This window comes from Maniola hyperantus, chromosome 13 (genome assembly GCF_902806685.2).
Source record: "Maniola hyperantus chromosome 13, iAphHyp1.2, whole genome shotgun sequence".
NCBI lineage: Eukaryota > Metazoa > Arthropoda > Insecta > Lepidoptera > Nymphalidae > Maniola > Maniola hyperantus.
Genome location: NC_048548.1, coordinates 10703992 through 10718494, shown reverse-complemented (window position 1 = coordinate 10718494; position 14503 = coordinate 10703992).

The following is a 14503-nucleotide window of genomic DNA, read 5'->3' as shown; positions in this document are numbered from 1 at the left end:
AGAAATTATTGTTGCTTAGATTATGGAAAGCATTTTTCAGCATTCTAAAATATCAAACAAACACATTGGTACACTGAATTGAATTATTTATTATTATGTATTAATAAAAAAAACCCAGCCAAGTGCGAGTCAGACTCGCGTACCGAGGGTACTATATATTTTGCACGATCAAAAATTATGCATAAAAATAGATAAGAAACTGTTTTAGAATGTACATGTAAGCCATTTCATATGATAATTCAATTGGTATAGTGATCTTACATTAAAAAAAAATATTAATTTTTTCATGAATAGGTACTTAGGTATATTTTAATTTTTTTAATGACGTAACCACAAATTCACGGTTTTCGGATTTATTCCTTTACTTGTGCTATAAGATCTACCTACCTACCAAATTTCATGATTCTAGGTCAACGGGAACTACCCTATAGGTTTTCTTGACAGACACGACGAGCAGACAACAAAGTGATCCTATAAGGGTTCCATTTTTCCTTTTGATATACGGAACCCTAAAAAGGGTTGTAGTGCCGCAGGATGATGATGATGATGATAGTAGAACGCCTACATGTCTTTTTTCATTTTAATTATACTTATTAAAAATTAACTATCAATTCTAACAACATTACGTTTAAAATATAAAGCAATAGATAAATCAAATGAAAAATAATGAGACTAGAGTCATTTGTCAGTTAGTCATAATATTTCACACGTAATAAGTACGAAGTGTAATGTTTTCTATTTTTCAACGCCTTGCTAGACTGAGATAAATTATTATAAGTCCGTCGTTGGTAGTGCTAATCGGTTTGCAGCTGGCAAATAGGCGAAACAAACAAACAAGAACTATTTGTAGTCATTATTTATTCTTGCTGCAGCCACTTAACAGAAGTCCATTTCAAGGATGATTTATTTTATCAATCACAGGTTCCTACCATGATTTATGTCTGCCAATTCGGACTTGGCCAGTGTGGCGGGCTATGGCCTAAACCAGAGGTTCCCAGACTTTTTTTCCTCATAGACCACTTTCAAAATTTAGCTGGTTCCGGTGGACCCTCTGCAGCTAAATTTCTACCATATTCCCAAAGACTCGTTCAAAAATGTAAAGATTAGATCTTAGAGCGTTGCGGCTGAGTTCCAACCACGAATGGGGAGTTTTCTATGAAATAAGTGAGATTTGTTTAATTAATTAATTGATTGTGCTGTGAGTGGATGTCACAAAAGTTGGCTAATCAAAAAAGTGTAAGTAAAGTCTGTTCACTAACTTAGTGTCGCTATACCCGCAGGCGCATTTATTATTTTGCTTTTATTATGTTATTTTTCACTGTGTTTGGGTTTCAATCCTATAAGGGTTCCGTTTTTCCATTTGAGGTACGGAACCCTAAAAAATGCTAGATCTAGCGATTTGAGCTATGCTGTAGGTAAGTTTCTTATTACTTATTAGGTTTATTTACTCTTTTGATACTTTTTCTAGTAATTTCAGTTTTACTATTAGACGCACACCGCAAACATGCATGTCGTTTTCATTCCATGTCTACGAGTAAGTATTGTACTCATCAAGCTTATTATAGCTTGCATATACCTACTTTTCCCATATTAAGTAGTTTCAGATTTATTTTCTAAGCTGGGCAAACGAGTAGACTCCCAGAATTATCATCATTATCTTGGGATCCGCACTCTATAGCCGACGTATAGCCAATTTTTTAGTACAACAGGTAAATAAAGCCGTTTTTTTGGTTAACCTCGCACTAAATTTCCGATCCAATTTTTTTTTTTTTTTTAGGTTAGGGTCACTTACTGACCGTAAAGTCACAAAATGCTGACAGATCGAGGTGGAGCTTAGATCGCAATCTTGAAGGAGAGTTTTTGGCCGATATCTCGAATGTTATCCACTTTACGGCAAAAGTTATTTAAAAAAATCATTATTGTAGAGAATAAAATTTCGCATCTTTTGTTTCCTGTAAACTTTTTTGTAAAACTTACCTACCGTTTACGATTTATGGCCGATTTAATGAACTGGTTTTTCCAATATTTTAAAAGTTATCGGCCGAAATAGATAAACCGGTGTGGGATAGCGCGGGTGACTTGCGGGTGTGTGGGGCGGGGCGTCCCTAGCTATCTTTTTTACTATAATCTGTAAAATATTTTCTTAGTGGGGATTATGAAAGCATTTCATATTCTTCATAAAGAATACAAGAAATCTATGTCCAGCAGGGGACGTCTATTGGTTGTTGTTGATGATGATGATAGTAGGTATACTCAAATATATATAAATATAAAAATCATCACCACTATAATATCATCATCTTACAAATGCAACAACCGACCATGAAAAAGTGTAATTTATTACCTACTAGACTTGATGATGCCCGCGACTTCGTCCACGTGTATTTAGTTTTTTAAAATTCCCGTGGGAACTCTTTGATTTTCCGCGATAAAAAGTAGCTAACTCTGCACCAAATTTCATCAAAATCAGTTAAACTGTTGGACCGTGAAAAGCTAGCAGACAGACAGGCACACTTTCGCATTTATAATAATATTGGTATGGATTAAATATTTTCCTAGTCTATCCAAAATTACAGCTTTTGTAGAAAACGAAGAATTTTTAATATTATTAGAGAAAAAATTGAGAATTCACCAGAACCACATTGCTTTAATTTTCCGACATAAAGTAGCCTATATCTATAATACATATATATAATATATAAAAGGAAAAGGTGACTGACTGACTGATCTACGCACAGATCCAACCACTGAACGGATCGGGCTGTTTGGCATGCAGATCCCCATTATGACGTAGACATCCGCTAAGATAAGATTTTTGAAATTTCAACCCCTAAGGAGGTAAAATAGGGGTTTGAAATTTGTGTAGTCCACGCGGACGAAGTCACGGGAATAAGCTAGTCGTCTCTATAAAGGTAGAAGGTACTTAATTAAATTATCTTTTTTTATTGCCTTCCATTAAAATAACTTCTCAATGGAGATTACGGCGCGAATTACATTCATAATAACACGTTAATTCTAAACAGCGAGAGCATTAAATAGAATTATAACGAGTATCCGAGCCACTTGTAATTATATTAATCTCAGAGCCCCGATAAAAGTGTATTTACATCGGATTACTGTCATCGCCAGTTTTTGCTTCGTACACTAATTCGACAGTGTGATGAAATTATACAGGCATAATTTAAAGAACAAGTTGTTTTCTATAAGAGTCATTACGAATCGTATTGCTCGTAGGTTTGACGACTTCCAGCCTTCCGAACAAGCCGGATTCCGAAAAGGGTTCAGTACTATAGATCACATCCACACGCTGCGGCAGGTTATACATAAGACTGAAGAGTATAATCGGCCACTTTGCTTGGCGTTTGTGGACTATGAGAAAGCCTTCGATTTCGGTGGAAACTTGGGCTGTGTTGCCAAGCGACCAAGTTTTAAGTTTTCACTTCTGTATGTCGCCAGTCCCCACTGAATGCCATTTTTTCATTTTTCTGGTTAATACGCGTATGTGTGCACTTATTTGCTTCTTAGGGTTCATCTTTTTTGTCTGGTGGGACAGGCTTTTGTCTTGGCTAGTTACCACCCTACTGGAAAAGCCGTGCCGCAAAGCAATATCGCGTTCCGGATACCAGTTGGAGTACCAAGAAGTTGCCATACTCCTTCCTGGTTAGCACGCTATCATCTTAGCATGATCACTTACCACCAGGTGAGATTGCGGTCAAGGGCTAATTTGTACCTAACTGAATAAAAAAAAAATCTCAACTCGTGTAGAATAGAGATGACCAATAACAAGGGATATGCGAAAGCGAGCCACTCTCCCACGCTAAGCAGCTGCGCTGATTATCGTGTAATTGAATACGGATATTAATAGTCTATTCTCAATGTTAATGCTAATATGGATAGGCGTAAGCCACTTTTTATCGTGTTCACTTAAACGGTTCTCAGAGATTTAGACTTTAGTTTTAATGCGTTCCTATAAAATTAATCTTATCACTACGTTTTAAAAGCTACTAAGATTGAGTATACAAAGCTGCTCACACAAGCTCGTTTTAGATATAATACGTACCTACCTATAAAATTAAATTGAGTTGTTTAAACCTATAAAACTACATAAACTGATACGCACATAAATAAGGCAATGTAGGCACTAAATTTATCTCCAAACGGATGCAGTAATTTAATAAAAACTGGAATTAGTAGGTGAGTGTTTACACTTAACACTGACTGTTTATATGAGTGAGTAAGTATATTATTATACAAAAACTATAACATAAAGTAGACCTGTAAGACTCTAATTAGGTAGTTGAATGTCCTTGGCCGTGTGTGACCACAAATTATTAAGGAAGTCATTAATTTCCAATTTTCGTTCACGAATTTTTTTGTTATCTTTTTATTAGACCAGACCCTATAGCTGCTGAAGTAAAATGGAAATTCAGTCTGAGTAACTATTGTCCTTAGAAAAAATGGGGGCCGATTTCGGAGCATGTCGTAAATCACCGGCAGGTATTTAATAAATTACAGCAATATTATTAGTAATAAAAATCCCAAAAGGCCGGCAACGCATGGGCAGTTCCTCTGGTGCTGCAAATGTTCATGGGCGGCGCTAATCACTTAACATCAGGTGACCCGCCTTATTAGGTACACTTTTTTAGTATGTAGACAGAGAAGTAATAGAGACTATTGCTGTTAACAAGCTGTACTCGTAGGTAATTTAAATGAGTGCCCTGCCAAAAACGAACTAAAAAGCAAAGAACCAATATATACTTTATTGGATTTTTTTATTTTTTTATAGCCAGTATTACTCAGAATGATGTTAGGATTCCAACGATATAATTCAAATAATTTAGAAGCATTTAGAAGTTATGGTGGAATAAAGAAACTAACAGATAGGACCTACATACATGAACCATGAAAAAATACATCTTTTTTATAGGCAGTCGTGTATAAATACTACTGAAATCAATCCGAATAGCCCTAGTTGTTGTTATTATGCAATATTATGTTGCGGTGTAGTCGACGATATAATAAACCAGCAATTTATCAGCCTCCCTGTAGAAAGTCCATCCGTTTCACTTAAAATGTATCTCGCCACTTCCTACAGGTTAAAACGAACCATATCTAATTGATATAAAGTTAATTATTACGGACATATTTATGGAACTGGAATAAGTTACTTGAAGGTATGGTTGATATGCAAAAACGGATAGAGAACCTATACCATTGCCTATTTCGTACACAAATCTCAAACGAAGACAGGGCTAAAATGAATGGTCGAATAGAAGTCTCTGGATAATATTAAGTACTCACCTAATAGTTGGCACACAGACTTTCCAGAGTAACCAAGGGATGTTAAAGCAGGAATACATAGAAACGCAGCCTTATTAAATGGAGGTTCACAGAGTTAGTCGTTGAATTGGTCTCAACGTATGAAGAAATAGGAGGAAAAAAATGTAATTTTTTGTAATTTTTAAAATTTTCTTTAATAAAAATATTATACCCATGTTTTTGAACTCATTGAAATTATCATCCCTGTTCTGGAGCCAGTATACATAAAAACATAATATTATGATCCAACCAAACACATGCCGCTAGTCTCAGGTGATAAGGGAAAAAAGGGTAATAGGTGTTACTTAAGCGAGAATTGAAATAAAAGCTTGTTTAAACATAGAAGGAGCTAGGAGGCTAGTCTAGTGCCGAGGGGTTAGATGGACAATGACCTTAAGGCAAATAGGTTGTTGTACAGCTAAGGTTCACGATATCAGTCGCGTTTCGTTAGCTCATTATGCTAAATAGTTAACACCACATAAATTAAAGCCCCAATATACCTACAAAAGTAAAGGGCAGATTTACTAGTCGATTATGTCAATATATACACGTAGAATCAGCTAAATCGGCACAAGTTACTGCAAGTAAAAGTAAGAGCGACCACGCACTCATCCGATCCGAATCCGTGAAAATACTGATATAAAAAATATCTACGTCACATTATGTCATAAGCTACCATACAAATATTTCTATGAGCATTTCGGGACGTATTTTCACGGACATTCCCTCTGTGGTTTTTTTGCAATGCGTGCTACCTAATATTAATAGTTTTTTTCTGTAGGTATGTTGATAATAAATAAATAAATAAAATGTATTTCACCACTTATACCAAGGCTAGTTCACTCTGTTAAGGCCCTATAGGTACTATTTATAATTACAACCAGTTAGTAGGTAATATTTACACAGCTACCAGCGACCAGTATTAAACTAGTTAGCAAGTCGGTTAAACTTAAACCACACATTACCGAACAGGCTTTCCCTTACGTTCAGGATTGCACTATTAACCTAGCGCGCTTGGCCTGTGGTTAGCGTATACACAAAAATGCGTCTAAAAACCACATAACTAACTCGCAAGGTAATTATGTAATATTTCCTCAATTAGTTAATCTATGATTATCTACTTGTTAATATTAATGATACAAAAACAGTGTAGGTGCTTAGAGCTTCATCCATTAGCATCAAGGTATTTATTTTATTTTATAGACTAGTGTTAGGCTGCTGCAATTAGACCGGTACCAAATTTCGTCGAAATCGGTTGAACGGTTGGGCCGTGAAAGGCTAGCAGACAGACAGACAGACATACTTTCGCATTTATCATATTAGTATGGATAAACCAGTGTTTAACAATGTACGATTGAATAGCTAAGTAATTTATATAGTAGTTACTTAAGTGATTGTTATGAACAGGTTAGCTGATATCGCATGCTGATGATTTACGGTTTACAAGGAGGCGCCATGTCGCCTTGTCTATCAATAAATTGCAATGGCAGCGAAAAAATACAAAACTATAACAAGTGCTCTCATGTAATTTTATCGTTTTGAAAGCCATTTATTACGTCAAGAGACTTTGTGGCCATGTAGAGATGATTCCTACAGCCGCCCTACAACAATGTTATAACTATTCACCCATGGGTAGGTACTAATAAATTATAATCCATATTTACTTAGTAAACCATACTAATCTTTAAACATATATAAAACTAGCTGATGCCCGCGACTTCGTCCGCGTGGAGTTAGGTTTTTAAGAATCCCGTGGGAACTCTTTGATTTTCCGAGATTAAAAGTAGCCTATGTCCTTCCCCGGGATGCAAACTATCTCTGTACCAAATTTCGTTAAAATCGGTTGAACGTTTGAGCCGTGAAAAGCTAGCAGACAGACAGACAGACACACTTTTGCATTTATAATATTGGTATGGATTCAAAGTCCTGACTGACTGACTTATGTATCAACGCACAGCTTAAACCCCTGGTCCTAGAGACATGAAATTTTGAGGGTGTGTTTTTTGTATACAGTAGGTACCTATTTACTAAGAAAGGATTTTTCGAAATTCCACCTCTAAGTGGGTTAAATGGGGGATGGAAGTTTGTATGAAAGTCCGTCTTTTTTCAAGTTTCAACCCCTACCATGAGTTCTGTTTCATTTATTTCAATTAATAAAATATTTAGCTAATCGAGCACTGTGGCGTGCACAAGGTTTGTAGACAGGATAGATATAAATATTTAGGACGGCTGTCTATTTACTCGCAGGTCATAATGAAAAATGTGCAAGAATTGAGTTATGTCAAATAGGGTAAGCTCTAATGCCTCTATGACCTGTGTTCCGTGCCTGCACCCCACTCATCGAGTTTCATACGAGAAACAAGGAAGAACCATATTTTAAGAAATCGAATCATTAATTTTATAGAATTCCACAATCTCATCACTCCAAAAAACACATACATAATGGTATTTTTCTTTTAAAAAACTCGTGAAATCACATTGCGAATAGTACGTAGTAGAGACTATAGAATTGAGTTTTTGACTCGATCTGATTTTTGAGCAAATTTTAACTCAATGAAGTTTAAAAATTGTTATTTGGAGTCAATAGTAGTTACCTACAGACTTGATGCACTGCGGTGTTGGTGGAATGCAGCCTAGCACACTTCGATAGCCTTGAGGTTAGGTAGGTTTAATTCATAGAAGATAGCGAGTTTAGTAAATCACCTGATTTTGTACTTTGGTTTAGCAGTAATATCTAGATTGGAGCTTTACTCGCACACGATCCCGAAAAGGTAAATTCCCGAAAAGGTTTTTAAATAGATATAGCGAGCAAACGAGCAGGCGGGTCACCTGATGTTAAGTGATTACCGCCGCCCATGAACATTTGCAGCACCAGAGGAGCCGCCGATGCGTTGCCGGCCTTTTAGGAATTTGTTGGTCCGCCCCTTGAATAACCCCATGTTGTGCCGCTAGATTCTTCATATTCAAAAACGATAGCAACTATCATGCATCAAACTTCTGGTTTCCTGAACGCCGCGTTGTCACCAGTAAACCTCGCGTGGTCAACGAGTAAATGTTGCGTGGTCAACGCGTGGACATCGCGTGGTCCACTTGTCCACAGCAAGTTACATGTGAGTTTCGTTATGTCAAATACAAACCGTAATTTGGCCGACGCTTGTGTATCGAGCGTCCTCGAACACTGATTTCATCACTGGTACTAAAATAAAACGCTCGCGTTTATTTCTTGCAACCTCTTCTCTAAACCGCACTACTGCGGGCCACCTAGTGCAACTATATCGCGGACATAAATTCAAGGAGCCACTGCTGAATCAACATATTAATGTACAAGTACGGCAGCTTCTTTATGAGATATTTCAGCTTGTTTATATGCCACTGGCGTAACTTCTACTTGAAGGGTTTCGAGATCTTTGATCCCTTCGTAATCATAACTACCTTCTGCTTATACTCGTAGGTAGAACCAGCAACAAGCTTATTGCGAGGCGGTAAAAATCAACGACTGAAAACCCTAGATTGTTATAAATTAATCTTAAATTAGTCTCACTATTGACTACGACATTAGGTGGACAGATGACATCAAACCGTTGCTGAGAGCTGCTGTATTCAGGAGGTGCAAAACCGGCATGTTGAAGTCCGTGTGAATAGTTCCCACGAGATTTTCAAAAACTTAAATCCACGCGGACGAAGCCGTAGTTTATTTATAATTATTTAAAACTAGATGATGCCCGCGACTTCGTCCGTGTGGATTTAGGTTTTTTGAAATCCTGTGGGAACTCTTCAACTTTTCGGGATAAAAAGTAGCCTATGTCCTTCCCCGGGATATAAGCTAATTCTGTACCAAATTTCATCCAAATCGGTTGAACGGATGGGCCGTAAAAAGCTAGCAGACAGACAGACACACTTTCGCATTTAAAATATTAGTATGGATAGTACTATGGATTATTCTACAACTCGAATAAGTAAGAGCGGTTACGCACTCATCCGATCCGAATCCGGATATAAAAACTCGGACTGAATTCGGATATTGCATATCCGATCTCTGATCCAAATCCAAGCTATTCAGTGGACATTTTTGACATCTACGTCCGAGGCACATCCGAGGTATTCTCTCGGATGACGGAGGAAATCGGATGACGGATCTAGTGCGTAAGTTACCGTACAAATAGTTCTATGACAACTTTGGAACGTATTTTCACGGATTCTGATTGGATGAGTGCTCAACCGCTCTCTAATGCTATTCCGCGATTAATTTTTTTTTAAATTTAATACTTAATAAGGGGCGTCAAATTTATTTGTGGGAAATTATGTAAGTGTCTAAAATTATAAACGCATCTTATCATAATCTAATAGGTATTCATATATCTTATTAACTAACTTTAACGTTGCCTAATCCTCGCATTAGTTTGATATAATTGTCATAATACCCACCTATTATGGCTGGCCGAACTCTGTACTTATAAAAGACGTAGGTAACTCAGCTATTAATCATGTATTTTACACCGTTATACAAAATGATAAGCCATCAACACATATTTATAACCCCTGATGTTCTAACTTCTAAGCACTAATAATAACATACCATGCTCGCTGCCGGCAAGTGCTGATTGCTTCATATTATAAGTTCATGAACTTGATTATCATAATATAACAGTGATTGAAGAGAATGAGTTTATGAGTAAACAGGAGGTAAGCCGTCAGTCAGCCAGCCAGACGGAAACCCCTCTACCAGCTCTGAATCAACAATTAAGCACAGGACAGCAAAAAAAAATAAAACAACATTGAGAGGACAGAGCTGCTTAACAAACTTTGTTCAAAGAAGGGAAGGTATCTCTCAAACACCCTCGATCGCTTCAAATGACCTGAATGAATAGCAATCAGCGAACCCCTCACACGCAAGCCACGACTTTAACAACCTACAAACAAGTACAAACGCACTAAACTATCTTAATAACCACTGTAAACTCCCACGACGGCTGGTCACCGAGGGAGTTAGCGACTACCACCCCCCTGAACTTCAGAATATACGTAACAAAAACAAAGGAAATTTACTCAAACATTTTAACCTGGAAGATAAAGGGGGAGGCCTTTGCCCGTGTTTGGGATGACCTCTGAAAAATTAGATTATTTTAGATTAGATAATTAGAGTTAGATATACCTAATAAGCAATAATATATATATATATATAAATGAAAGAAAAAAGAAGTATATAAGGAAAAAAAAAAGTATATTAAAAAACATACCCCACTTAATATAGTTATCTTATTTTGAAAATGGAAAATACTAATTATTAGTTTATGACCACAATTTAATTGTTTTGTGTGATGTAACCACAAATTCACGGTTTTCAGATTTTTTTCCCCGAATGTCAGCTCTAAAACCTACCTACCTGCCAAATTTCATGATTCTAGGTCAACGGGAAGTACCCTGTAGGTTTCTTGACGGACCGACAGACAGACAACAAAGTGATCCTATAAGGGTTCCGTTTTTCCTTTTGAGGTACGGAACCCTAAAAAGCCTTGGTAATTTGAGATTATGCATTTAGGTTTTCTAATTTAGACCCTCGCTAAGAACAGATATTTAGAAATTTCATCCAAGTGACGTTGGGGCGATTCACCTAGTATAATAATAATATTTACTAGGATGCCTGCGACTTCATCTGTGTGGATTTAGTTTTTTAATAAATCTTGTGGGAATTCATTGATTTCAGGGTTAAAAAGTACCATATAATATTTTCCCTGGAATGCAAAAATGGTTAAATAGATGGGCCGTGAATATCTAGCAGAAAGATAGACATACATATTTTCGCATTAATTATATTGTCAGTATGGATACAAGGAGAACTGACTGACATTTCAGCCCATGTAGCTCAAACGGCTGGGTCTAGAAACAAGATTTTGTATGAAAGAAAGGATTAAGTTGAGAGAGAGAGAATACTAGTATTGATATAGATTGCGATAGCCAAATTAGGATAAACATATTGGCTTCTTAAATCAAAGTTATGCAGATTGCCAATGCATTATGCAATTACCTCTGGTTAAGCCTTTAAAAACCGCAAGGTTTTCTCTACATATCGTAAATTGATGCTTACAGATGCATTTCGATAAAATTGAAAGTTACGGCTACTAAGATTACGGGGTGAGTAAATTATATGGCACATGTCACAATTTACATACTTAAGGCATTACTACATTACACGTATCCATTAGTTTTGTTAGACGATCTATCAGATTACAGCCTCGATGCACGGCAAAAGTTAAGTTATTTAAACTCATTGGATCTATGCTCCATACAAAATTGAAAAATGACTGGAGAAGATATTCTTAAATTCGTAGTAAAACGTGTTGCTTCCTTGTTACTAATACGCACTGCTTGAAAATGGAATGCCCTTTCTTCTTCTATTTTCCTATATCGGTATCTTTAAAAGGAAGTGAAATAGGTGTTGTGGAGGTGGAATAGGTAGGCGCGTTCCACCTTAGGCTGCATCATCGCCTACTATTTAGTGTGCAGATTACAGGCAGGCAGTTTGTGAAAAACGATTTTCGTTTGGGATAGCCGTTGTGTAGATTTAATTCAATGGTCATCATAAAAACGAAGGTCATTGTTTTATTTAAGTAAACAAGTTTATCATAATAATATTATGATAAATAGTACATTGTAAAGAGGGATACGTATAATGTGGTAGCCACTCACATATGAGTATGCGTCGTGCGACCCATAAAGTGAAATGCCAAGATTGTCGCAGGACCTTTCATGAGAAGTTGAATAATGTGCTTTCATTCCACGTTGAGATATTCCATATGATACGAGCGTAACATGAGCGTTGGACGACGTACACCATTGTCATGCCCGTGTCGTCAAATGTAAGGCTTTTACCAGGAAGCGTCTGATTTGAAGCCGCAACAAAGTAGGTGCGATCTTCTGCTAAGATATGGCACATAAGTGGATTACTACATAGTGCGCGCCATTGATGGCAGATTGTAATTGGACTTTTATATTTTTAAGACCCTATACCCTAAGTACATACAATTTTTGCAATTAATAAACTGATCTTATCTTATCTTATCTTACTATTTGCCCTATTCAAATACTAAAAGGCACAGATTGACACTTACTAACTTTAATTCACGTAGCAGAAGGTGAAAAACTACGCACGTTACTGTTAAAATTTCAACATCACTACAAAAATATTATAAATGTGAAAGTGTGTTTGTTTGTTGGTTTATCGGTTTGCCCTCTAATCATTTTTGCATAGAAATAGTTAAATACCTGGAGATCGACATACGCTACTTTTTATCACGGAAAATTAAAAAGTTCTCCTAGGGTTTATACCCTTCTAGCTGATTTTCTAATATTATCTTTTCTTTTAAAATACAAATAACTCAAATCAGTCGACCATTTGTAATCTCAATAGCATAACGGTCAGGAATTCATCTGCTGCCGGCAATGTAACATATTAAAACACATTAGGGAAGTACCATATTAACACAACGACAAAATGCCGAGGAGATTTCCCGATAGGTTTTTCTCTAGTAGTAAAACAGTTAATCTATCAGTGATTCATAATACATACTATTTCTATCATACCCCTCATACTTCATGTAGGTAAGCGAACTGATTTTAATCACCTACTTTTGAAATGGACTGTGCTGTACGAAATCGTGCGGGACAAGGACAACGCTTTACTACTAGGTGTACCCATACGTTAAGGGCTTTTAGGAATGAGTGTCGCTTGCAGTTCATGTAGTTAATTATAGTATTCTTTGTTCAAGAGTTATATTTTTGTTCCGTTTGGCAAGGGAGATTCTTACGAGATATTCTTACGAGTTGACTTTTATAGTAATACTAGCTTATGTCCGCGACTTTATCCGCGTGGACTTCACAAATTTCAATACCTTGTTTTACCCCCTTAGTGGCTGAATTTTAAAAAAAACCTTTTTTAGCACTTCATCTACGTCACAGTAGGCAGTAGCTATCTGCATGCCAAACAGACCAATGCGTCCAGTAGTTTGAACTGTGCGTTGAACTGTCTGTATGAAGTCAGTTAGTCAGTCGATTTTTACTTTTCCTTTTCTATAATATTTAAGACTAGCTTATGCTCGCGACTTCGTTCACGTGGACCACAAAAAATTTCAATACCCTATTTCACCGCCTTTGAGGTCGAATTTTCAAAAATCCTTTCTAAGCGGATGCCTACACGTCATAATAGCTATCTGCATGCCAACTTTCAGCCCGATCCGTCCAGTAGTTTGAGCTGTGCGTTGATAGATCAGACAGTCAGTCAGTCAGTCACCTTTTCCTTTTATATATTTAGATTTTCAATAAAAAAGAAAACATATTTATATAGGTGATCAGTCTTTCCCATTTAGTCAGCACAAATAATAACCACTTTAGATAAGCATATCAGCGATCTCTAGCTAGTCTCCATGCTTTTCATAATATGGACGTAGAAAGCGTGAAGTGTGCAATTATTTTAATATTTTTCTCTAGGTACGCCAAACGTAATGGTCGTGAGTTTTAAGTTAAGTATTATATTTTTTCTAATAAGGAGGATAGGTTATACACATCAACAAAAATGCACATTTTTGATGGACCGAAGCGTGTGTTCCCGATTACTCGTGAGAATTTGTATTATGGAGGACTCTCAGGCATGCAGGTTTCTTCACGATGTTTTCCTTTACTGCTAAGCAATTAGTGATTCTTGCTTTAACGGTGCAACCACCGCTTACTATAAAGTGTCCACTAACAATTATTATTAAACTTGCAGATGTCAAGCAGAAATCAGATCTGGTAACTCACGCTGTGTAAACACTAACAGTCAATCAAATCAATTTGTGCAAGTTTTCCCATAAGAAACCGTAACTTTCGCAATTTGCCTTCTACAAGTTTTATTGCTAGTTTACAAGTGCAGCTGAACAAAATGTTTATTTCCACATGGAAATAAGTTTGAATAAGTATTTTTATCTAAGTAGGTACACTTATAGTAGGGAATCCACATAGATTAGGTACTCTCAATGCAGATAAAAAATTATCAAACTAATTACAACAACATTCCTTGCCAATCCGAGTCACTGACACTACATTCAATGGTTTCCCGATAATATTAACTACACCAGTTAATCTTGACTTTCATTTCTATGAACTTCTTGTATCTATTCCTGTTTTTGTGTAGTGTAGTTAAAAGTACCTA